The 23,713-nt window shown below is 40.7% G+C and overlaps 1 protein-coding gene across 23 annotated transcripts in view; it reads right to left on the reverse strand.

The window, feature by feature from the left end:
• The window catches only part of BBX (BBX high mobility group box domain containing), a 183,575-nt gene that overhangs the window by 94,919 nt on the left and 64,943 nt on the right, over positions 1-23,713 (reverse strand). For 20 of the 23 annotated variants that reach the window (XM_037907660.2, XM_037907740.2, XM_043538539.1 and 17 more), the window contains one exon: positions 14,080-14,149. The gene's annotated coding sequence lies outside the window, so the exon portion shown is untranslated. Of the gene's footprint in view, positions 1-14,079; positions 14,150-17,174; positions 17,185-19,333; positions 19,347-22,289; positions 22,471-23,713 lie in introns of those variants that run through there. The other 3 variants (XM_043538531.1, XM_043538532.1, XM_043538533.1) reach the window with 3 other exon arrangements.

Consider the following 23,713-nt stretch of genomic DNA (forward strand, 5'->3'; position numbering starts at 1 on the left):
CAGTTACGGAAAAGGTAACTGTCTTTTCTTCTTTGAGTGCTTGCTCATGTCCATTCAACTTAGGTGACACCCAAGCAGTACCCCTCGGAGGTGGGTAGGAGTTCACAGACGTGTAGACTGCAACACAGCTCTGCCAAACCCAGCATCACCCCTGGCCTGCTGAGTGATGGCATAGTAGGCCGTGAATGTGTGCCCTGAGGACCACGTCGCGACTCAACAGATATCCTTGATTGGGAAGTGTGCCTTGCCTGCACTCTGGCCTCTGATGATCGGCGGCGGAGGGACTCCCATCAACTCATAGCAGGTCTGAATGCAAGAGATGATCCAGTTAGAAATCCTGTGTGTGGACACCGGGAGGCCCTTCATCCTATCAGAGATGAAACGTTTAGTTGACTTACTGAAAGGCTTTGTCAGATCTAGGTAGAAAGCCAGGGCCCTCCTTACCTCCAAAATGTGAAGGCACCTCTCTTCACTAGTCTCATGGGGCTTAGGGCAGAAGACTGGAAGCAAGATGTCTTGGTTCATGTGGAAAGTAGGGAAGGAAGGCCGGGTGGGGCCAGAGCTGGACCTTGTCCTTATAGAAGACTGTACGGCGATTCTGAGGTCAGGGCTTGCAGCTCGGAGACTCGCCTCACCGATGTCACTGCCACCAGGAAAGTGACCTTCCACGATTGGTGAGACAGGTAGCATGAGGCCAAAGGCTCAAAGGGTGGGGCCGTGAGCCTGGACAAAACCAAGTTGAGATCCCACTGAGGGGCCGGGGACCAAACTTGAGGAAAAAGCCTCTCAAGGCCTCTGAGGAACCTGACCTTCATGTCATGAGAGAACACCGTCTGCCCCTGGATTGGCAGATGAAAGGCAGAAATGGACACCAGATGCACCCTGATAAAGGAGTACGCCAGGCCCTGGTACCTCAAATGAAGCAGGTAGTCTAAGATTGACTGCACTGAAGAATGCGGAGGGGAGATGCCCAGTCCAGCTGCCCAGCGAGCTATCCAGGGTAGCTGATGGGGAGCGGGTTGGGCTACATCACTCCACTGGAGCTTGGGCACGAGATCCCGACGTGGGTGAAGAGTTGCCTGGCCTGGGACCTTGCTCACACCAGCACCAGTGCATGTGGCGAGTACATACACCTAAGTTAAATGGACATGAGCAAGCACTCGAAGAAGAATACTAAATGTAAGAAACACCACAGCAACACTGTCTACTTGCAAAAGCAAAACTCCAGAGATTTGAAATGCAACTCCTAGGTGGTCTAAGATTTCAATGGGTGCTGTATGTGTGTCAGAATGGCAGGATTTTACCAGAATTTCTCTTGTACCCACTACGAAAGTATGAACGAATCTGACTCGCCAGGATAACTGTGGCAGAGCCAACATTTTAACGGACAAGTCAGTATTCTTTGACATATCTACTGCAGAAAACCACCTCTTACATACTTGGTGATGTAGCTTGAATTGCTGTGTCAAAGAACTGATGCAAGTGATAAACAGATCTAAACCTAAACTGTTACGACTCTCAGGTAGAACAGTGGCATCTCAGACTATAAGCGCCTCATCCAACTCTCCTTGATTTCAACAGGAGTTTTTCAAACTGACTTTATTGGGAGTTAGAGTGGGCTCTTATTATGTCCACATGGAATACTAGTACATGATCAGGAACGAGGTACTGTTAAGGCAATTTATTAAGCATCTTCCACCCCATACCACACTAGTCAAATTTCTAAGCTACTCTTTAAGAAATACCATAAGAACATAAACAAATACAGAAGGATTGAATCACCAAGACACTGATACTGTTAATGATCTGATGAGGTGAGTTGTCTCAACCAGAAAGCAGGGATACCGTAAAGAAGCTTTACTCGGCCAACTCTGGGAACTAAGTCATTGATTTTTCCTTCTCACTCCAAGCAGAGAAGCTCAATTCCTTATATTTCAATTACAATTAAAATGCAAGATGATAAAATATATATACATGAAAAAAAGAGAATGTTTTTAATTAGATAGTTTATTTAGCTCTGTGGTGCCTTGACCTGCAGAATTTATTTTAGCTTAATATAACGAAGAAAGCAAATTAATTGGTACTAATTACTGACCAGATAGTGAATGTATTTCTTCTTGTTTCACAGCAGAGAGCCACTAATGAGCTTTCTAACTTTCACAGAAGTGATGGTTTAATGAAGGACATGCTGTGACTAAACAGAATACTGTCTGCTGGCAGAAATTTGGGATAGACTGTCACCACATGTAACTAACACAGCAACAATTCTTGCTTAATTTTTAATGAAGCTCTCTTTCCTGTTTAAGTAAATGACAAACTAGTCCTTATTTCTCTTTTTGAATTTTCATTGATTGGTCCCTTTTTTGTTCTCAGTTTTTAATTTTATTTATCTAAGACTACACAAGAAATAGTACGCTGTTTGAATTTCTGTGTTTTAAATGATCATGGAACGACTACAAAAGTTCTCTCTCCTGTCCACCAAAAAAATATGAGCTTTCAAAGAAAAAATGTTTATATGAGAGGCACAAGATACTTGTATTTCCAGTGGCAACTGTTTCCTTCACTCATCATTAACACTTTCCCTTCGTTTCACAAACTCTTTCCCCACTTGGAAAGATTGGGAATTATTCATTTCATTTCCTCCAAAACGGTTACAGCAATGCATGTGTCTCAATTACCATCTAAGTAAAATAAAACCACATGTATTGCACATACATAACCTCTAACTCCAAATATTCTCAAAAATTAAAGGAGACAAGACAGACCACTTTCCATGTCTACTGCACATAGGGTGACCAGAGGTCCCGATTTTAAGGGACAGTCCCGATTTTTGGAGCTTTTTCTTACATAGGCACCTATTACCCCCCACCCCCGTACCGATTTTTCACACTTACTATCTGGTCACCCTACTTGCACATCAGACCTGTGCTCCACTCTTTGCATTGGCTTCCCATAGACTACAGAGTCTTGGTCCTTATCTTCAAGGCACTCCATAGCTTGGGCCTCCACCTAAAGCTCCAGGATGAAAACTGTGGTCAACTAGAAATTAATTTGGCCTGATGCATTTACTTAATCCATGTGAGTAAACTGTATTTTGTAGAAAGGTGTTGCAGTATTTGATTAAACTCTCTGAGTGAAATCCTGCTTCCACTCAATTAATAGAAAAGCCACCACTGATTTCAACAGGGTCAGCATTTCATCTTCTAAAGCTAAACTGAGGCATCTGTAAAATAGGTAGAATATTGATCGCAGGGGAATTGTGAGGCTTAACTCAATGTTTGCAAAGTGCTATATGATCTCTAATGCTACAGAACCAAACAACCTCCTCTCCACATCCCATCTGCACCAGACAGCTGAGATTTTTCAAAGCTTAGTAGGGGATTTAGACACAAAACTGCTTTTAATCTCAAACAACTGGCCTTCATACACAACAGCAACAGAGCAAGAACAACTAACTGGTTTTGACCAAGTAAAGCGCTCTCCTACTGGAAATTTAATACAGTAACATATGGTAACATATGTGGTAGCAGGTATAATGGTATTAATGGTAGTTTTGCAAAACGATTGAGTGTGCCAGCACGAGAGTGTTAGCAGATGCTTGCCTTTACACAGAACAAAATATACACTTAACTAATAGTTCAGAGATACTGTTCCTAGAAATTTCTGTTTTGTAAATATGACAAGTTGACATTACAAGAAAATGAATTCCTCAATTGCTTAAAATGTATTTCTGAGTTTAAAATCTGAAGCTATTAACCAATGACATCAACCTAGTAAATTTTGTTTTAATATAAACGGGTGCAACCATTATGGGGTACTTAGAGGATCTTAAATAATATCAAAGTTGCTCAGTTTAGAACTTTTCTCCAGCTATAATGCTAGCTGACTGCAAGCTGTGAAGCCAAACCAACTTGCAGACTTCTTGTAGCTCTCATGTACTCAAACTATTTTTCAACACTGGCGGACACAAGTGACTAAGGTTGAATGAATCAACTCATGACTCCAAAAATGTGGATAAATTGGAAAAAGGCCAGAGAAGAGCAAAAAAATGATTAAATGTCTAGAAAATATATCCTATGAGGGAAGATTGAAAAAGTTTGGTTTGTTTAGTCTGGAGAAGAGAAGACTGAGAGGGGACATAACAGTTTTCAAGTACATAAAAGGCTGTTACAAGGAGGGAGAAAAATTGTTCTTCTTAACCTCTGAGGATAGGACAAGAAGCAATGGGCTTAAATTACAGCAAGGGAAGTTTAGGTTGCACATTAGGGAAAACTTTCTAATTGTCAGAGTGGTTAAGCACTGGAAAAAATTGCCTAGGGAGGTTTTGGAATCTCCATCACTGGGGATTTTTAAGAGCAGGTTAGACAAACACCTGTCTGGGATGGTCTAGACAATACTTAGTCCTGCCTTGAGTGCAGGGGACTGGACTAGATGACCTCTCGAGGTTCTTTCCAGCTCTATGATTCTATGATTGAACCTGCGTGCCCCACACCTGGTGTGCCTGGCACAGAGGGGCAAGTCCCCAAGGTATTTCTGGGGCAGGCCCAGGTCTTGTGCTGTGTCAGGGTTGGGTGCAGCCTCACCACTGAGTCCGTGTCCCCAGGGTGGGGGATGGGGAGGCTGCAGGGTGATCTCCCACCTTCAACCAGCCAGTGGATTGCGCTCCCCACTGTCATGCTGGAACCTCTGCATTTATTTATTGACAAATAAAACTTTCAGAATTTTAAAATACTGTGCATAGAATTTTTAAATTTTTTGGCATAGAATGTCCTCAGGAGTAAATATCATGTAGCAGCTTTTAAATACACTTGCTGCACCTGACACAATAGGCTCTGTCATCTTTTTGGCTCAGACTTGCAAAAACATTCATATTAACTCAAATGGTGAAACAGTCCAGCCACCAATTCAGAAAGGAATCAACTAGCTTGTTTGTAATGGACAGACTCCTGTTAAGAAGAGGAAGTATCAAACTCCTCCTACATTCAACACACACAATACTCATAGTAGGTGGGCTTTAGACGAGGAAAGAAAGGAGAGGGATGCAGGAAGTGGTTTTGTATAACTCAGTCTGGCAGTTACTTTGGTCAGGCAATGGATGGTAGAAGGCAAAGCAGTTACAAAACAAAACAAAATAAAATCAGAGAGAAATTAATAAGTATATTGAAATATCCGTGCATGACTGTAATGAAAAAACAAGTGAGGAGAAATAGAAGCCATCACTATATATCAGCAGATCTTCATCTAGTGGGCATACTGTGGATGATTATTTTCACATCAGTAAAGATGGATATAATCTATAGGCAGGAGAAAAAAGAAATAGATGGCTGTGTTTACATGACATTGTAAATACCTTTGACACCAAAGGACAGCAAGAGTACAAGGAATAAAGTCTAAGGGCAAGATTACAGCGGCCTTACATGCCTACACAGGCATAAAGGAGTGTAAAGTTCCTCCTTGCCTGCACAGACAATGCTCCATGTACGGGAAGGGATGGGGAATGGGTGGAACCCTTCCTCTGTTCCCCAAATATACTGATCAGTGCAGCTGAGGTAGCATAGAGAAGGGAGTGATCTATTATTGGTACGTAGCAGCAGCAGATTACGCCGCTGCTGGAACAAATACAGAGACTAGAAAAAAGAACGAGGAGTACTTGTGGCACCTTAGAGATGAACAGATTTATTTGGGCATAAGCTTTCGTGGGCTAAAACCCACTTCATCAGATGCATCACTAGAAAGTGATTTGTGACTCTGTTCTGGAGACAGCACAGCTACATGCAGACCCTTACTCAGGGCAGATTAGTCATATCACAGTCTAACTCCAAAAGCTACTGTAAACTTCTGTTACAGGGCAGCAGGGCTGGAGAAGTCAGAGAGCCAAACAATTCCTAGACAGAGTTTTAGAATAATGTCATTAGGGGAGATTTTAACTTCTCAAATATCTGCTTGGTAAAGAGAACAGCAAAAGAGGCAACAGAGGTTTTCTTCAAATTGTCTTCCACTTAGATTTTTGTACTTTTAAGATCATAATTTAACTAATCCTGTATCTAGTTCTTCCCAACTGCTAGAAACTGACTGTATGAGAGAATAAGGAAGGAAGCTTGGGAAAAAAACCTAATAGCATTCCTCTGCATTCTTTACTTCCAAATTTATAACAATTCATCAGTAGCCCTGATCCTGCATCTTGCTGCACGTGGGCAGATTCATGCATGCATACGGAACAAAGATTAAAATAAATATGTTGGTTTCTTTTTATTTGCCTTCTGGTTTCTGAGCTGCTACAGTATATTCAGCTCATATTTTCAAGCTTTTCTTTGCAACCATATAAGCTAGAATTTTTTTTTTTGAAGTTGAGATTCTCACATTTACATGTACCTCTAGGAACTGGAGCTTCAAGTAAAACATCCAATATCATGAGACTCAATAAAATGCGAGAGTTGGCAACTTTATAAAATTCAGATATAGGGCCAGATCCTTAGCTGTATAAATTAGTATAGAAGTCTACAGAATTATGCTGTTCATACCAGCTGAAGATCTTGCCTCATCTTCCTTACTTAAAATTAGGGCTGTTGGTTAATTGCAGTTAACTCATGTGATTAACTCAAAAAATTAATCACAACTAATCGCAGTTTTAATTGCTCTGTTAAACAATACAATACCAATTGAAATTCATTAAATATTTCTACATTTTCAAATATATTGACAAGATGGGGGGAAGAGAGGATAATTGTACTGTGACCTCAAGCTCAGGGCCCCAAAAGGTCAGTAACTGGGGTGAAATGGGGATGAAGAGAAACAGGGTGGGGCTCCAGCAAACACAATGTACTGGGTCCCCAAATTTCTTTTGACAGGCCTGACTACACACAATGAAGCTTCTGTAATAAAATTCACTCATAATTACTACAGGAGTCAAGGGAACCATATACAGCTATAGGAGCAAATGAAAGAATTAGGCCTTTAATACATTTGTAATAGGACGTGAAATATTCTCGCACAATCGTAGTGTTTGTATAGTTTCCACTTTCGCCTTGAACTCATGTACAGCAGATTAAAACAGCAGTGTTAATAAGCCATCATAATAACTGCCACCCACTGCTCCTTTGACAGCAGAAGAAAGATAAATGAATGTCTATACAGTGTATTTAACCTGATTTTCTGATCCATTAAGTGCTATTAGGCCATAAATTGTAATACTGTAGCATTCTTGCATCTTAAAAAAAGAGTCAATGAAAACATCCTGGATTCATTTTAAACAAGACCAATATGCTTAATATTTATTGAGAGAAATATCCTGAGATGAACTTAAATACATTCCTAGCTATTATCAAACAGAACACAATACACACTGCAAAATCAAGCTGTCCCTCTCTTTTTTGTCTGTTTAAATGAGATAGCTACAATACTCTGCTTATAGAATTACAGTGTGAGAAATACTGCACCCATGAATTCAACTCCCTTGTCATTTCTCCCCTAGTAGACTGTCGATGGATAGTATACCAATTTTCTAGTATTACACATGCCAGTCTTAAAGTTTAATGGACAGCTGCTCACTTTAGGATATATTTGTTCTCTAGAGTTACATTTAAGATTTTAAAAAATTCAGATTGAAAAACAGAACTTGTGCAAAAACCTAGAGATAAAATGTTTTTACAAAACATGTGATGAGTATGCAAATTCATTCTCATGCTTTTCCCTTTACTGCAGGCACTATTTTAAAGGGACTTTTAGAGCACTGTAAATTCTTTAGTTCAGAGCCTCAATTTAGTCACAGAAAAATTAATTGAAACCAAAGGGTTTGCTACTCTACTTTTCTGAGTGTGTGTGTAAAGTATCTGCAAAAGGATTCTGCCTCTTTTAGCCACAGTGAGTTGCATAAACTCCTTCTGGATCTAGTAAAGCTCAGGAAGGTTGTGCAGTGTCTCATTACACAACTTTCAGGCGCCACCTAGTGTTTTTTTTTTAAACTTTCCACTTTTTTAAACAGAAAAAACTGGTACTTATCACTGCAGGATCATGACCTTAAATAATAAGTACAATCTGAAAGTAAAGCATATGCTTAAGTGCTTTGCTGATTGGATTGGGGGCAGTGTACACAGCATTTTGCATGATCAAGCCCTTTAAGAGATCTTATCTAGAGAAACCATTTTAAAAAAAGCAAACTCTACCATTCACTGAGTCCAGACCTTTCGTCAGCATAGGTTAACAACAGTTTCTAATCATTGGTGCTCGTTCTGTGATGTGGAATACTGTCCAATAGCTAAGGCCAGCAGACTAATTAAGGCCTTAGAAGGACATATACCAAAGTCCCAAAGAATGAATAAATAACCCGATTGTACCCTGTGTGGACCCAGCATCAAACAGAGTAGGCCACAAGGACTGGCATGATGATGAATGTTAGAAGACCTGCGTTCAGATCTGAGCTCAGCCTCTCATTCAATGTGTGACCTTGTACAAATCATGTAGGCCCAAATTCTCAGTGCAATCTCTAAACCTGGGTACCTAACTTCAGGAGAAAAGGAGTTGAATGTTAGGCACCCAAAATATTGACCCCTCTTTTGAAAATTTAGACCTATCTATCTGAGCCCTTTAAGAGATCTATCTATCTACACACACACACACACACACACACACACACACACACACAGAGAAATTAAAATATACTGTTGCCAAAGATCTTCTATCTTTCTCTCCTGCTGTCGCAGAATCATACTCACTGAAAAAATAATAATAGTGTGTGACGCGTGAAGTCTTTATAAAACCCAGGAGTAAAGGAAGTTGATTGACAGTTTGCCTAGCCAATCACTCAGAGACAGGGGAGGGACTTCCCTTCTCTGCAAAGAGTTCGGGTTATGGAAGCCCTCTGTAAAAACTCCGGCTGCATCCTAGCCAGAGAGTCAGAGTTGCAAGGCTGGGGAGGAAGGGTCCTCTGGGGAAAGCCCTGTCTGTTGGGCCCAGGAGGAAAAGTGGTTCCACTTAACTCAGTAGACTCTTTCCTACTGCTTGATAGGATTCCTTGCATTTCCGATGAACACACCAGTTCTAAAAACTATGTAAAAGCAGCTAAATACTACCAAAAAACAAAACAAAACTATACACACTATACTCTTTTAAAGAAGTGTCACAAACAAGAGGACATAGTTCCTACTGGGACCATATGGCGGTGAGAAGGACCTGGAGACACGGTCGGTCCGCCCGGCCCTTTATCACCTCAAATTCATGAGTGCACCAACAGACACTACTACTTTCAAATTCTTCAGCTACAGACACATGGTGCACATGTGTAATCCCTCAGTGGAATACAATAGGGACCATTACTCAAAGAAGAAAAAGTACTTCCTCTTGCATGTATTAAACCTAATTTCATCAGGTGACCCCAGGTTTTTTATGGTGAAAAAAGGTAATTAACGCTTCTCTATTCATTTTTTTCCACACATTTATGATTTTATAGATTTTGATCATATCACCCTAGATTTCCATGGCGTTCTATCATCATGAAGTTCTACTCATGGGGAAGACACAGAGCTCAGCAACACCAAGGAGCTGTCTGCCAAGATGAACACATTGCATGGGATCACATTCAGGGGGCCAAACACAAATATGCACCATAACATGTAGTAAGGTTTCATAGTGTGCATGTCAAATGTTATTTTCCAAGTTTCTTGATTTTTTAAAACTCACACAGAGGCTATTCCCTATTGCAGAGAAAGCCAAAGGAAAGGGATGAAGCTTAATTTCAGATGTTTCAACAGGGTCTGATTAAATTAATCCTACAGTACTTCAAGACCTAACTGAAGCAATCATCTTCGAGAAATCATGGAGGACAGATCAAGTCCCAGAAGACCGGGGAAAGGCGAACATAGCATCTATCTTTAAAAAGGGGAACAAAGAGGATCTGGGGAATTATAGACCAGTCAGCCTAACTTCGATACCCAGAAAGATACTGGAAGAAATTATTAAACAATCAATTTGTATCCTCTAGGCTAATAGGTTCATAAGAAATAGCCAACATGGATTTATTACGAACAAACCATGCCAAATCAACCTAATTTCCTTCTTTGATAGGGTTACTGGCCTAGTGGATAGGAGAGAAGCAGTAGACAGGATAGATCTTGATTTTAGTCAGGCTTTTGATGCAATCCCACATGACTTTCTCATAAGCAAACTAGGGAAATATGGTCTAGATGAAATTACTAAAAGGTAGGTGCACAAGTGGTGATAGTACTGCTGGAAAAGATCTGGATCACAAATTCAATACAAAGTCAACAACGTGATGCAGTTGCAAAAAAAGCTAATATTCTGGGATGCATTAACAGGAATATCGTATGTAAGACATGGGAGGTAATTGTCTTGCTCTACTTGGCCCTGGCAAAGCCTCAACTGGAGTACTGTGTCCAAATCTGGGCACCATACTTTAGGAAGATGCAGATAAATTGGAGAGAGAGTCCAGAGAAGAGCAACAAAAGTGATAAAAAGTTTAGAAAACCTGACCTATGAGGAAAGGTTTAAAAAACTGGACACATTTAGTCTTGAGAAAAGAAGACTGAGGGGGACCTGGTAAGGGATGTTAAGGGCTGTTAAAAAAAACCCTATGATGATTTATTCTTCGTGTCTACTGAAGGTAGGACAACTAATGGGATTAATCTGCAGCAAGCAAGATTTAGGTTAGATATTAGGGAAAACTTTATAACTATAAGGATACTTCCTATTGGAATAGGGTTTTAAGGGAAGTTGTGGCTTCCCCGTGATTGGAGGCTTTTAAGAAGGAAATTGGACAAACACTTGTCAGGGACGATCTAGCACGAGGGGCTGGACTAGATGACCTCTTAAGGTCACTTCCAGCCCTACATTTCTGTGATTCTATGTTTCAGTTACTCAATGTGCAAAAGATCCCACAAAATAAATGCATAACCCTAGGTCAAAACTTCCAAACCTGGTTGCCTAATGCTAGATTCTTAAATCTAAATTTACACACTTAAATAGAAACATGTATTGGTCTTACATTTTTTTTGGTCTGCCTAATACCTTACATCTGACTTTCTATTTTCCTCAGTAGGATTTTACTTCCAGCTTTTATTTTCTCTAACTGTCTCTTAGCCTCCTCATTTTTGTGTAGTTCTCTATTTTTAAGTTAAATGCTACTGAGGAGGGTTTCTTTGGTCTTTTCTCCCCTACAAGGATGTTAAATTTAATTACATTATGGTTGCTATTACCAAACTGTTCAGCTATATTCACCTCTTGGACCAGATTCTGTGCGCCACTTAGGATTAAATCAAGAATTGCTTCTTTCTTCAGAGAACAAAGGACTCGTGATCCAGCTGCAGATCTTGGCATAACATAGGAGTGAATCTCTTAACAAAATCCTCTTAGAATAGTTGCATTTTCATACATACAGTAACTCCTCACTTAACGTTATAGTTATGTTTCTGGAAAAATGCTACTTTAAGCGAAACGATGTTAATCGAATCCAATTTCCCCGTACGAATTACTGTAAATAGGGGGGTTAGGTTCCAGGGAAATTTTTTTTGTCAGACAAAAGACTATTATCTATCAGTAGAAGTTTTAAACAGACAATTGAATACTGTACATAGCAAAGATGATTGTGAAGCTTGGTTGAGGTTGTGAAGTCAGAGGGAGAAGGTAGGATATTTCCCAGGGAATACCTTACTGCTAAATGATGAACTAACGCTCGGCTAACCCCTCAAGGGTTAACCCATTGTTGTTAATGTAGCCTCACACTCTATAAGGCAACACGAATGGAGGGTGGGGAGACAGCATGGCAGAGAGTGACAGAGACCCACAGCACGTATGTGAGAGAGAGACGTGTATTGCCCCTTTAAGTACGCTGACCCCACTCTAAGTACACTGCCTTTTAAGTAGATCAGCAAGTTGAGACAGCAGCTGCTGCCAGCAAGCTCCCTCCATCCTGAGCCCTGTCGTGTGTCATCCCCCCCCCACCCCTGTGGAGAGGAGGTACAGGAGCGGGGGGAGGGGGAGACACCCTGACTCAGCACCCTTCTTCCCCCCCTCCCCAGCCCCCACCCCTGCACAGCAAGCAGGAGGCTCCTGGGAGCAGCTCCAAGGCAGAGGGCAGGAGCAGCACAGTGCAGTGGGGGGAGGGACAGCTGAACTTCCAGCAATTGATAGCCTGCTGGGCAGCTGCTGCACAGGGAATGTAGGGGAGCTGATGGAGGGCTGCCGGTCCACCCTGATTCCAAGCCCCCACCAGCTAGCTCCAACTGGCTGCTCTTCCTGCAAGCAGTGGACAAAGCAGGCGGCTGTCAAATGATGTTATAAAGGGAGAATTGCACAACTTTAAACGAGCATTATTCTCTAATAGAACAGCAACAGAACAACGAAACAAGGTTAACCAGGACGACTTTAAGTGAGGAGTTACTGTATATGTTCTTTTTAGGTCTAAATATTTCAAGTAATTATACAGAGACACTTAGTCTGCGGAGCCTTGAAGTATTCAACATCTTTTGGTAACATTTTATTTTATTTTTAAATATTTCAGTGTAAAATGATACACAATGATTCCCTCTCTCGTACAATTTGTTACTCTGGGTGCCTCTGACATTATTAAAACAATAATATCACCTAATAAACAAAAAACAGCAGCAAAAAAAGAAAAACTCCAACAAATCCCTATCCCGACACAACCCAAACAGTAGGTCTTTCACTCACCCAAACGCCCATCCCCCATAAATAATCACTCCCAACATGATCCACCATCTTCAAAACACCCAGGGGAAAATTATAGACCTTACAAAATGCTCTGGAGATCACCAGTCCCATACTGCTCAGGACCAAAGCATAAGCCTTTTCCACAATTCAGGTCTCCTTACAGAGTATGTTCTATCACTGACCTCTTTTCTATTAAATCATGGGGACTCCAACATGAGCACCTCTGCTGACTGCAGCAGTATGATACAGGGAGACAGGCAGTCTTAAGTAGGTGGACCCTAAGCAACTTGTTTGACTTCATTTTTCTCAGACTATATTTTATTCTCAGTTTGGAATCCTTTGTGTGGTGAGACTTAAAGGATTTATTTTCACTCAGCTACATTAGGAATCGTAAGGTAAGGATGATCCTGAAGGCAGCCTCCATCCTTATGAATTTGTTCCTTAATACAACGTCATTGCAGGTATTTCCAACATTTGTCCTGGTGTTAATTATTAACCCTTTTGGGGATCAGGGAAAGAGCTGAACGAACATCTATCAAACATCTTTACACCCTATGGTCCTTTGCTTTTTCCACTTGTCCCAGATTAAACGAATCTGCCCAAATTTAAAAGCAGAGGGCTTATAAGAGTTGGTTTTAGATTGAACTCAGTTGTGCTAGCATACAGTGTCTCATTGTTAAGTATCTCAGTTTGCCTCACTCAATATCTAAAATATGATAAATCAAACATTTTGCCACCAACTCAGAGTACCAAATCGATCTTCTTCATTGTAGATTTGTCCCCTAGTGGGACAAAATTAAAATCAAAGGAAATGGTCATTGTTCCTAAAGTCACCTTGTATTCACAAATTCCACGGGACATGCCAGATGCTAAAATCAAAACAGTACACACACGTGCCGGCTAAAAACAAAAGCTCAAAATTCAAAACCGAGACACCAAACCAAAAGTAAACAAATCAACAAAATCCACACGCCACATTTTCATATTTTTCTTTGAGGCAGGAAGAAAAACCAAAACAAATGAGGTTAGCATTGCAGAAACTCCAAGTAATTATATGAATGACCACAAAAAAGAAAGCAAGCAATGAATTTTCATGTCTCTAAATAACATACTTGCATCACCCATCAGAAAAGAGGATTGTGACACATTAACATACATTGCCCTGCTGCCATCTAATTACCTTAAAGTTGGGCTTCAATATTTGGATTTGTGTTATTTTTGTTTCCTGATTATGAATAAAGAAGGCCTGGAAATAGCTTTTGTTTGTTTTTTTAAACCACACACAGTAGGAATAATGAGACAGACTCTCAGCTGAGGCAAACTGGGATAGTTCCATTGACTACACTGGAGTTATGCTGACACCAGCTGAGGAGCCTGGCCCATTGTGACTTGTCTTACCTGCTTCTGGGTGAAGAGTCTCGGCAGCCTGGAGAACTAGTAGGATTATGACATCACAAGAGACTGAAACCTAAGGAAGCAAAAAGAGGAAGGGATTTTAGTCAGCCTATTTTAAAAAAATCCTTTGATTTTTGTTTACATTATCACCTATTTAACTCTCAATTCTTAATATCCACTCAGGAGAATAGTTCATTATGAAAGATTCAACACTTTTGCCACCTAAATTGAGGGCAGAGAAAACTCCTACTGCAATTCTCCAACAAAAACAAGTAAAACAAGATTTGATATTTCTAAAACTGGAGGGGGAAAGTCCATTTCTTTTTAAATCATGAAGCAGCAAAAAAGGTATCAGCTCCTTTCCCCATTTCTGTTGGTCATTAAAAGGTCTTCCATTGTGCATTTACCACATTCGCTTACTGAGAAGTTAAGTTTGACATGGATCATGAAAAAAAGTAGGTGAGAAAGAGTTTTATGAAGTATATTCTGTCTGTAAAATGCTTTCTGATCCCTGAATGGAAGATACTATATAAAAAGTATAAATGTTTACTGCTATCAGCAAAAGACAAATTGCGGACATGTGCCTAGACAACACAGAAGTCAAACTGAAGCTCATGCAAATAAAACTGCCAACACCAAAACATTTCTGTTCAGAGAAAACACCTGTTTGCAAAGCACCCCCTTTACAAGTAAAGGGCTATTCTTCAACGGAGAAAGATAGTCTGCAATTTTCCCCTTGTAGTGACATATTTGTCTTTGTTTTTTCCTACTACTGTACTTAAAACTTAGCACTACTTATTGTTTAGTAAGAATATCTAGCTGAATAATCTGATTTTGGTAGATTAAATTTAAAGCACGATATAGTTTTAGATTAAGCCTAAATTATCCTGCAGTGAAGTCTATGGCACCATAACTCAGTTCTTGCCTTAGCTTGGGTTTCCTCAACTGTGATAGATTTCCCCCGCACTTAATTTTCTCCAAAGCATTTAAAAACTTCTCTTGTCTTTGTAAGACAAGATGAATCTAGGTAGTTTTAAAGGAACCTCCAAATCACAGTTTGAAATGAAGTGATGCTAGCACTTATCCCTACAATCAGTACTATACTTTCCAGACTGGCCAATGGCCATCAGAGAACTATTTTCCCATAACCAGCCACTGAGTTGGGTAATGCCTATGGCTAGAACATTCAGCCTGATACCCTAACAATCGAAAAACAACTGAATCAAACAGAAACCTTCAAATACCATCCAGAAATACCAAACAGACTCTCTTGCACCCCAATGGCACTCAAATAAAAATCAAAATGATCAAGGGTACATGACAGGTTATTAAAGCCTCAGAGTGAAATTCTCTCAACTACAAATGACAATGATGACAAAACCTGAAGTCAAATCACACTGTAGCAAGGCCCACAGGAACTTCACTGAGAATGAGTGGCATTGGATAGCTCCTCCCTCAAGCTGCCTGGAAGAGTGCTTTTACCACACCTCAGAATATTGCCTTATGTTAACTGCATTAACTGCTGCTAAATTTTCCCAGTACATTCAGGCAGCATGCTCCTGCAGAAAGCAACTGCATCAGGCAAGCCTGAACATTCAATTGATGTCGAAGGATGACATCAGCACACGGGTGCAGTGAAGCACATCCAGCTAAAAGGTTAACCCTCGATCAGTATTTGGGATAGTTAATCATCTGCACAGGTTCCCTTTTCTTAGGTACTTTTATGGTCTTCATTCCAACATCGAAGTGCTTTTTGAAGGGGCACTCCAGCTGGAGCTCTCAGAGTTAACACGATATTACACACGTGTCCCTGAGTCCCACTGCCTATATTAGTGGTTTTACAATCAGTTTCCTTTAAAAATAAATGATTTCTCGCTCCCCTTTCACTACCTGTAAGACTCTCAGAAGAAGTGGAAAACGACTGACTATACAAAGGAAACAGTGTTCAAGATTATTCACAGAGTACTGTCAAATGTATATAAAGCAAACAAACAAGAACTAGAGACTAATCTCTTTCAATTGTAATAATCATAGGTGTTTCCTGTAATACTAAGAGATTGGAAAAAAAGACCGTTAGGGGTGCCATTAACAGCATACATTTACGATCTCTTTAATTCATCTTTTTCTCATGTGGGATGTAATTATTTATTATTCAGAAAGCAACAGTACACCACAAGTGCTATAAACTTTCCCATACACAGGAAGACCCAGACCCTGGCTCTAAGAGCATGCATTCTAAAGTTCTCATCTATTTATTGTTTTAGGATAACATGCAGAATGCTAAGACCTCCTATTGGGATAAACATAGAACTGAAATCAAAGTGAAGCCTTTACTAGAGACCATCTTTATTAAGCAACCGCACATCTTAGAAATTGTTCCACAGTATTCCCAAATGTTTTAAATATAACTCTCCTCCTCCTCTACTAGAAAGCGGTCTGTGTTAAGTAACAAATTTTTCTTTTTCTTCTTTTTTTTTTAAATGTTCATGCCTTTTGCAGAGGAGGAATATCTCCCATACACAGTTATATACGAAACTGGGTCCTCCGTAAGACTTAGGCCAGAGAAACCTGTAAGGGTATTCCTTGATGGACGACCAGTGATCACTGTTAGAATGAGGTAGAAAAAGTAATCTAAGATCTCCATTGTGGCTGGTATCAGAGAAACTCAGGACAAAGTCATACCTTGGGTTATATCAGCCTTGCATTCAGAAAGGAATCTGAATCAGCATGTATGAAATATGGTACGCAGGTGGCACACTGGGACCATTGCTAATTGACCAGCCCAAGAGCCGGACTGTACTAGTAAGGCATTATGTCATAAAGATATCTGTTGCATATCTTTGCCTTTGAAGGGCTTCCCTAGACAATCTGGAACTGTTTGAGACTGTCCCTTTTCTGAAGCACAAAAAGCAGGTCTTACAAACTAGATAAAGGCCTTCTACCTGCACTATGACAATGGAAATCAAATGCTCCTGGAGAAAAAACCTGGGCAAGAATGAAAACGGAAACTGATAGCTTTATTTTATGATGCCTAGAGACCTCCGGTGAATTTCATAAATGACCTAGTGTAGGAACCATCCCTCAATCCTAGGTAGTACCCAGCAAGGCCAAATACATCTTAATAGAAGAACCAGGATTTTTGGTGGGAAGGTTTGCTTTTTTCCTCCAAAAGAGGCAGGGTGAAGGGCAGTGGGAATGGGTAAGACAGAGATAGGATGTAAAAATACAAATACTGTTGGCATAAGAGTTTATTAAGTTCAACGTTGCAGAGGACAAAATCCTCTCATATACGTACTATTTTCCATTTTGTACAACTCACAATTTTATTATGAGCCTCCTGCACACTTATTCATACCAATAAAATGTATTTGGGGAAGGAATTAACTGATTTTTGCTGGTCTCAAGAGGTTGTCTAAGAGAGGTTTTTAACATAGTTCTTGCTTCTTTGCATGGGACCAAACAAAGGTACAATGGAATAACTAGTCGTTATTTTATTAAAATCATTAGACCTATTTTCTGCAACAAAATGGATAAATGCTAGGCCTCACATGCTTGAGAAATAGCTTTGCTTCTAGGACCTCTTGAAGCTGTGGCTTTACAAGTGTATTTAACAGTGCGTGTTTTTACAAGTACCTAAACAAACAAACCCCTTCTAGAGACTTTTTAAATTCCCAAAAAGCTCATGAGTTGGCTCTTTCATAGCACTGATGTTTTGCAAGATGCCACCATAGAAAATAGCGTATGCTGCATTGTCTCAGAGCTCAACTGGAGAATGTGCTACACATGAACACCTACTAAATTAAGGCAGCTCTTGTTACTCCAGCCAGTGTCTGATTTGAAACACTTGTTTTGTTTTCTCAACAGTACCCACAAATACCTTTTGTTGTGTGACTACAGGAGGTCTGTTCATTTATTGAACTGATTTGAGACAACTCTTATGAGTGAAACCTAAGGAGATCTACATATAAGTTACTACACGGTGGACAAGAAAATGAAACTTTAGGCCTCATTTACATACAATCTTGTTTTAGTTTAATTAAATCAGCTCAAACCCTTGAGGGACACACTTATTTCAGTTTAAGGGTGGCTTGTTTTGGTTTTGCTTAAAACTAACTTGAACTGAAGTAAGCCTGGTTTAAACTAATAGAATCTGAACATACTCTTTTTTTTTGCATTGATTTAACTAAATTCGTTTAAAAAAATCACACCTCAAATTAAACTGATACAACTCTGCATGTAAATAAGTCTTTATCCACAAGAAAAAATAGTGGTTTAATTATAGTAGTTTAAGAATACTACTTGGCACTCTCCTGCAGAATCAGAGCTTTGATAAAAAAAATATTATATATATATATATATATAAATAAATATATATAAAAAGCTTCCAGGTCTTGCGAATATACCTTTTTGAATGTGGACCAAGTATAACCAAAGTACTGCTGACTGCCTAAGTCTGGAGACAGCTACAGTGCCCTCTGCTGTGCTCATGAATATTTTCAGGAGCAAAGAATAAACACACTGCTGTACAGAATCTTGCAGGCCAAGGTGAAATTGACGATCGGGTTAGTTTCATTCTGCTGTTGCTGGCTTGAGAAAGTCAGGAGCTATTCACTGGAGGAGAAATTAAAAGCATCAGAAACCCATTGCTCCCCACCTGGCCAGAGGTTGATGGGGGGAAAAGGAACAGAGAAAGAGCATGTTTTTCTCTTGAATATATTTGAAGGCCCCAGCTCTGAACACTTCATCACTTGCGTATCTAGAGATGGATATAAAAGAAGTGGTCTCCCAGGAGTTCTAGCAGTCTCTTCATACTAGTTGGGATGGCTGGACAAAGAGGAAATATTTAGGTTTATTTAGGTCTTGGACCCTGGATCTAACTTATGCAGTCTCCCCTCATCTTACTATCAGCCTCTTGCTAATATCTGGTACATTTTCTAAGACTGTAGGTACACAGCTACTGGGTAGAAATTCTTGAATCATGTAAACGCTTTTCACCCTTACAGATGAAATAATATGTGCAGGAGCACTGTACTTTACACAGCAGCAGGACTCTTTATACATAGTTCTATTACAGTACATGAGATGTCACTAATTTTTCAAACCAAAGCAGCCTATTCATAAAGCTGTGGGTTTTCATATAGTTAGAACGGTACTTTTGAAAAGTCTGAATATTGAACAAGCATCTCCTGACCTTAAGGCTGTTGGAAAAGTTACAGAGAGGAGATTTGAAACATGACCCAAAAGACTCAAAAAAAACCCAGGAGGCAAATAAACAGCCATCTATTTTTTTTGAAAAAGCATGAATTTTAATCCCATCTCATAATTCCTGAGGCCTGACTCCTGAATGCTTGGAGCTGACAATACTTAAGTTGCCAGGCTTGCTCTGGTTTTCTGGGAAATCCCAGTGTGTTTTGTGGAAAATGGGGGTTTTGTCCTGGTTTCCCGACCATAGACAACGTCTCCTGAATCTCTTCCATCTCCTCCCCTTACACCTTCCTTGATGGAGGGCACCCTAGTTCATGTATTGTATTTATATTCTAAGGGACTAAGGCACAGAAAATAATGAGCCTGATTCTGCTCTCTTACCCTGGATGTAAATCCTGAGTAATTCCTCGAAAATCAGAGGAGTTACATTGGTGTAACAGAGTTGATTCAGACAAAATATATGTATTTCAAACTGCTGTAATATTGGAAGGGCCTTCAAAATACAACTTACGCCTATTAAAAGGGCTGAAGAATAAGTCCATCAGGTGAATTAAAATGGAGTCAAGTGACATGCAGAATACTTTTTTCAAATGGAAAGAAATAAAGCTTTGTGGCTTGTTTTCACTGCTCCAGCAGTATCATTTCTCAACATAAAACTGAGGAGCATTCCACAGAGAGAGGGTTGCAGAGGCCCTCATGGGCCCAGCCCAAACTCTTAGCCATCACAAGTCACCATGAAATCTTAGAAGTGTCAAAGCCTGAACAAGGTCCTTGGGTTCCAAGAATGTTCCAAACACAATCCATGGCCCCAAAAGGCACAGCTGAGCATGGAAAAAACAGGCAAGCAGAATTCCTTTCGCCACCCTAGAAAGCAGTCTTGCTACCAAGGTCTGCAGCAGCTGCAGGTAACAGAACTGCTTTTCAGTTAGTCAGTAGAGAGCTTGTTGCAGTAATGCAGCCATAAAGGCATGAGTCACAGTAGTGAGATCAGAGTTCAAGAGGAAGGTTTGCAGGCTGGTGACATTCCTATGGTGTTTACTATTTTAAAGAGCCCAATTAGAGCCAAACGTCCGATTTTCCAAAGTCAACCCACAGTCCAGGAGCACACTATGGGCCAAATCTTGCTTACCCTAGATATCCAAGAAGTCTCACTGAAAGCATGAGGCTACTTGCCTGAAGTAAATGGGAAAACCTGGGTAAGACAAGCACCATTCGGCCCTAAGCCTGGGCATCACCTCATCCCCACTAACACATCTCCCCTGATTGTAAGACTGGAGGCTTAGCAGCACCCTTCACTCCCCACCTGCTGTCTGAGCCAAACAGCATAATTTTAGATTTGCTGAGATTTAGTTTAATATTGTATTTTTTTTTTAAATAAAATTGGTGGTTTGAGCAAGAGGAGACTCAGTCACTCGGTGTCTTTCTGAAGACTCAGACAACATCAAATACTGCAAGTACCATGTTATTAGCCAGCATTACATTCTCAACTTTCAGTCCTTATTTTTAAAACAGTGATACATATCCTCAGCTACTGTACATCACCACAGCCCCAGTGAATTCAATGGAACCACCCTGATTCACAGCAGCTACAAATCTGGGCCCAACATTATTTATTTAAAAAAAAAAAAAAAAAAAAAGCCAAACCATTCTTGTCATTGTTTTGATGAGAAGAATTTACCCTCTCCCCCTCTCTCCCCCAAAGGTTCTTGGGTGAACAGCAACTACTTCAGGAAACCATGTTAATAAAAATAAATACAGATTTACACTTTAAAAGACTTCTAAAGACTCACTCTGCTCCAGAATGGAAACCAGTAATATAGAAGACAGCATGAACCTATTCACAATCCCCCTAGAAATGTTACATTCTGGAGGAGTCTATCCAAGTCAACAGACGAGAACCTCTGCTGGCCTGTACATGGCAATCTAGAATGTTTCAAGTTAACAGTTCTAGAGCTCTTGTCTATATGGAAAATAGAGCACTGAGCTGTGGAAGAGTCAGAATTCATACTAAAATTGAGAAGTCTAAGCAGCACAAGGTTCATAGTAATGATGATCATTCTGTCCTATCAACGAAATTGAGACTGATTTCTTCCTCTTTATTGAAATGGGCCCTATTCATAATACCAAACAAACCAGCCACAGTGGCAAGCATGAGAAGGACACTACTCACACACTGGTCAGAACATATAAGTGCCCTATTTACACTTCAACCTTATTCAGGGACCGAACAGTGGGGAAAGGGAAGAACACACATACAAGCAAGGCCTCCTGGTTTGTACCTAGAGCTTAAGTGTCACCCTAAACAATAATAATGGCCCTATTTGCTTAGTGGTACTTCTCACTGTAATACATGCTATACCTAGTAGTAAGGCTTGGATCCAAGGTATTATTTTCTATGTATGGTAGCGCTCACCAGGCTTTCCAAACTCTCAAGTACAGACCCTGTTCCAGGGCACTCACAGTCCAATGAATTCTTAAAAACACTCACATAGCTTTCCATCTTCAAAGAATACTAAAAATGTTAATCAATCAGTTAAATTAACACAGACTCATAACATCACCATGGAGCTGGAAAATATCCTGGCTATTGATAATGGTAACACATCAAGCACACACACCTCCCTCCCTCCCCACCATGTAGAGGCCTCTCCAGGGACAGTCTCTGAAAACTATGCTGAGGGTTGAGCAGCGGAGTTACAGCCTCGGAAGGCCAAGCTGGGGGGACAACCTTGTCCCCTTTTCAACCCTATAGAGATTAGTCAAAAGTCAAAGCTGTGTGTTATGTTTTCTGTGGAGAGCTCTCCTCCCACTCTTGTAAGGAAGAGGAGGCCAGGAGGAAGTCTTGTACCAGTGAAGGTGAGCTACAAGGAAATTGGGGGGGGATGGGAGACGGCAAATCCAGTGCAGAGACACAGGGTCCTCAGGCAGATGACCACGACAACCCATGACTCTACCAGGATTGGGAGAGGGTCCTGCAGCCTGTTCCACAGGGGAGGGCCAAATCTTACCTCCTCAGACGGGGCAGGGAGAAGAATGAGTGTCTTGAGCCTCTCCGAGATTTTCATCTCTTTAGCTTCATCCACAGGTTTTACCACAGAAGGTGGGGGTGGAAGGGAAGCTCTGGGCCACATTACAGTTTCTAATCTCAGAATGAAAGATGTATGTAATCTTTCTAGCTGAATTCAGCTTCTGCCTGAAACAAATTTAATTAGATCACAAAACAAATTTCATTTCTTGATTAAAACAATTCTTGGCACCAGGCCTGGAATGCGCTTCCCGAAAACATCCATATGGACAGATGCTTCACGCACTTGGATGTTCGCATGACGTAAACAAGAGGTTTGTGAACATGGCTGAAACAAAAGGGAGTCAGAGTCTGCAAAAAAGAGGGTGAATGCTTCCCTTATTTCCAGCCACTCACTCAACCCCAGGCCCTGGCACACCGCTCTGGCAGTGTAATGGGACATAAAGGGGGGTGGAAAGGGCCCACTGACAATAGCTCGTCTCCCTGGCCAGCATAAGGGCTCTGCTGAAACCTGGCTCCCAGCTCCCAGAGTAGGGGGCATGTCGGGGGAGGGAATGGGAGGTGGAAGGAGGGGGTAGAGAAGCTGTGTGGCTGTTGTGTACTGTACTACGGCTGTCATCTTCTTCCATAAGAAGTCCATACTGGGTCAGGCCAATGGTCCATATCGCCCAGTATCCTGCCTTCCAATAGTGGCCAATGCCAGGTGCTTCAGAGGGAACGAACAGAACAGGCAATCATTGACTGATCCATCTCCTGTCATCCACTCCTAGCTTCTAGCAATCAGGGTCATGGGGCGCTCACAGCATGGGGTTGCATCCCTGGCCATCTTGGGTAAGAGCCAGGGCCCACAGGAAGCAGGACACATATTACCACAGCCCTGAGTCTGCTCTAACTTGCATTGGTGAGGCTCTGGCTCCCCTAGAATACAGGGAGTACAAAAGGCAACTTTAAAACATGTTCACACATCCCCATTCCCTTTCCAAGCTTTGCCCAGCTCTAGCTCCAGAGCATCGAACAGGGGGATATTCATTCACTCTGCTACACTATCTGAAATTTTTTTTTTTTTTGAGATCAGAAACAGGCATTTTAGGAAATACCCAGTACATACTCTAAATACCCAGATGTGTAGAACGTTATTTTAACCAATATCAAGCCTGATAAAAGTTTCTAGGGAATTTCAAGTATGAAAAAATTAAATGCAATTGTTTTATTCAGTTTGAATTTTTCCTCATGCTTTACTGTGATTCAGCACTCTTCCCCTACCTCCTCCTGTGACTCTGAAACCAGTCTCACCTAGGAACTACCCTGAAGATTCAAGGTAATCATCAGTTCAGTTTCATTTTGTATGGACAAACATATGCCAGGAGCATTAAATGTTCAGTGCAAACTAAAATTAATCAGTTGATC

The sequence above is a fragment of the Chelonia mydas genome, chromosome 1, assembly GCF_015237465.2.
Source record: "Chelonia mydas isolate rCheMyd1 chromosome 1, rCheMyd1.pri.v2, whole genome shotgun sequence".
Taxonomy (NCBI): domain Eukaryota; kingdom Metazoa; phylum Chordata; order Testudines; family Cheloniidae; genus Chelonia; species Chelonia mydas.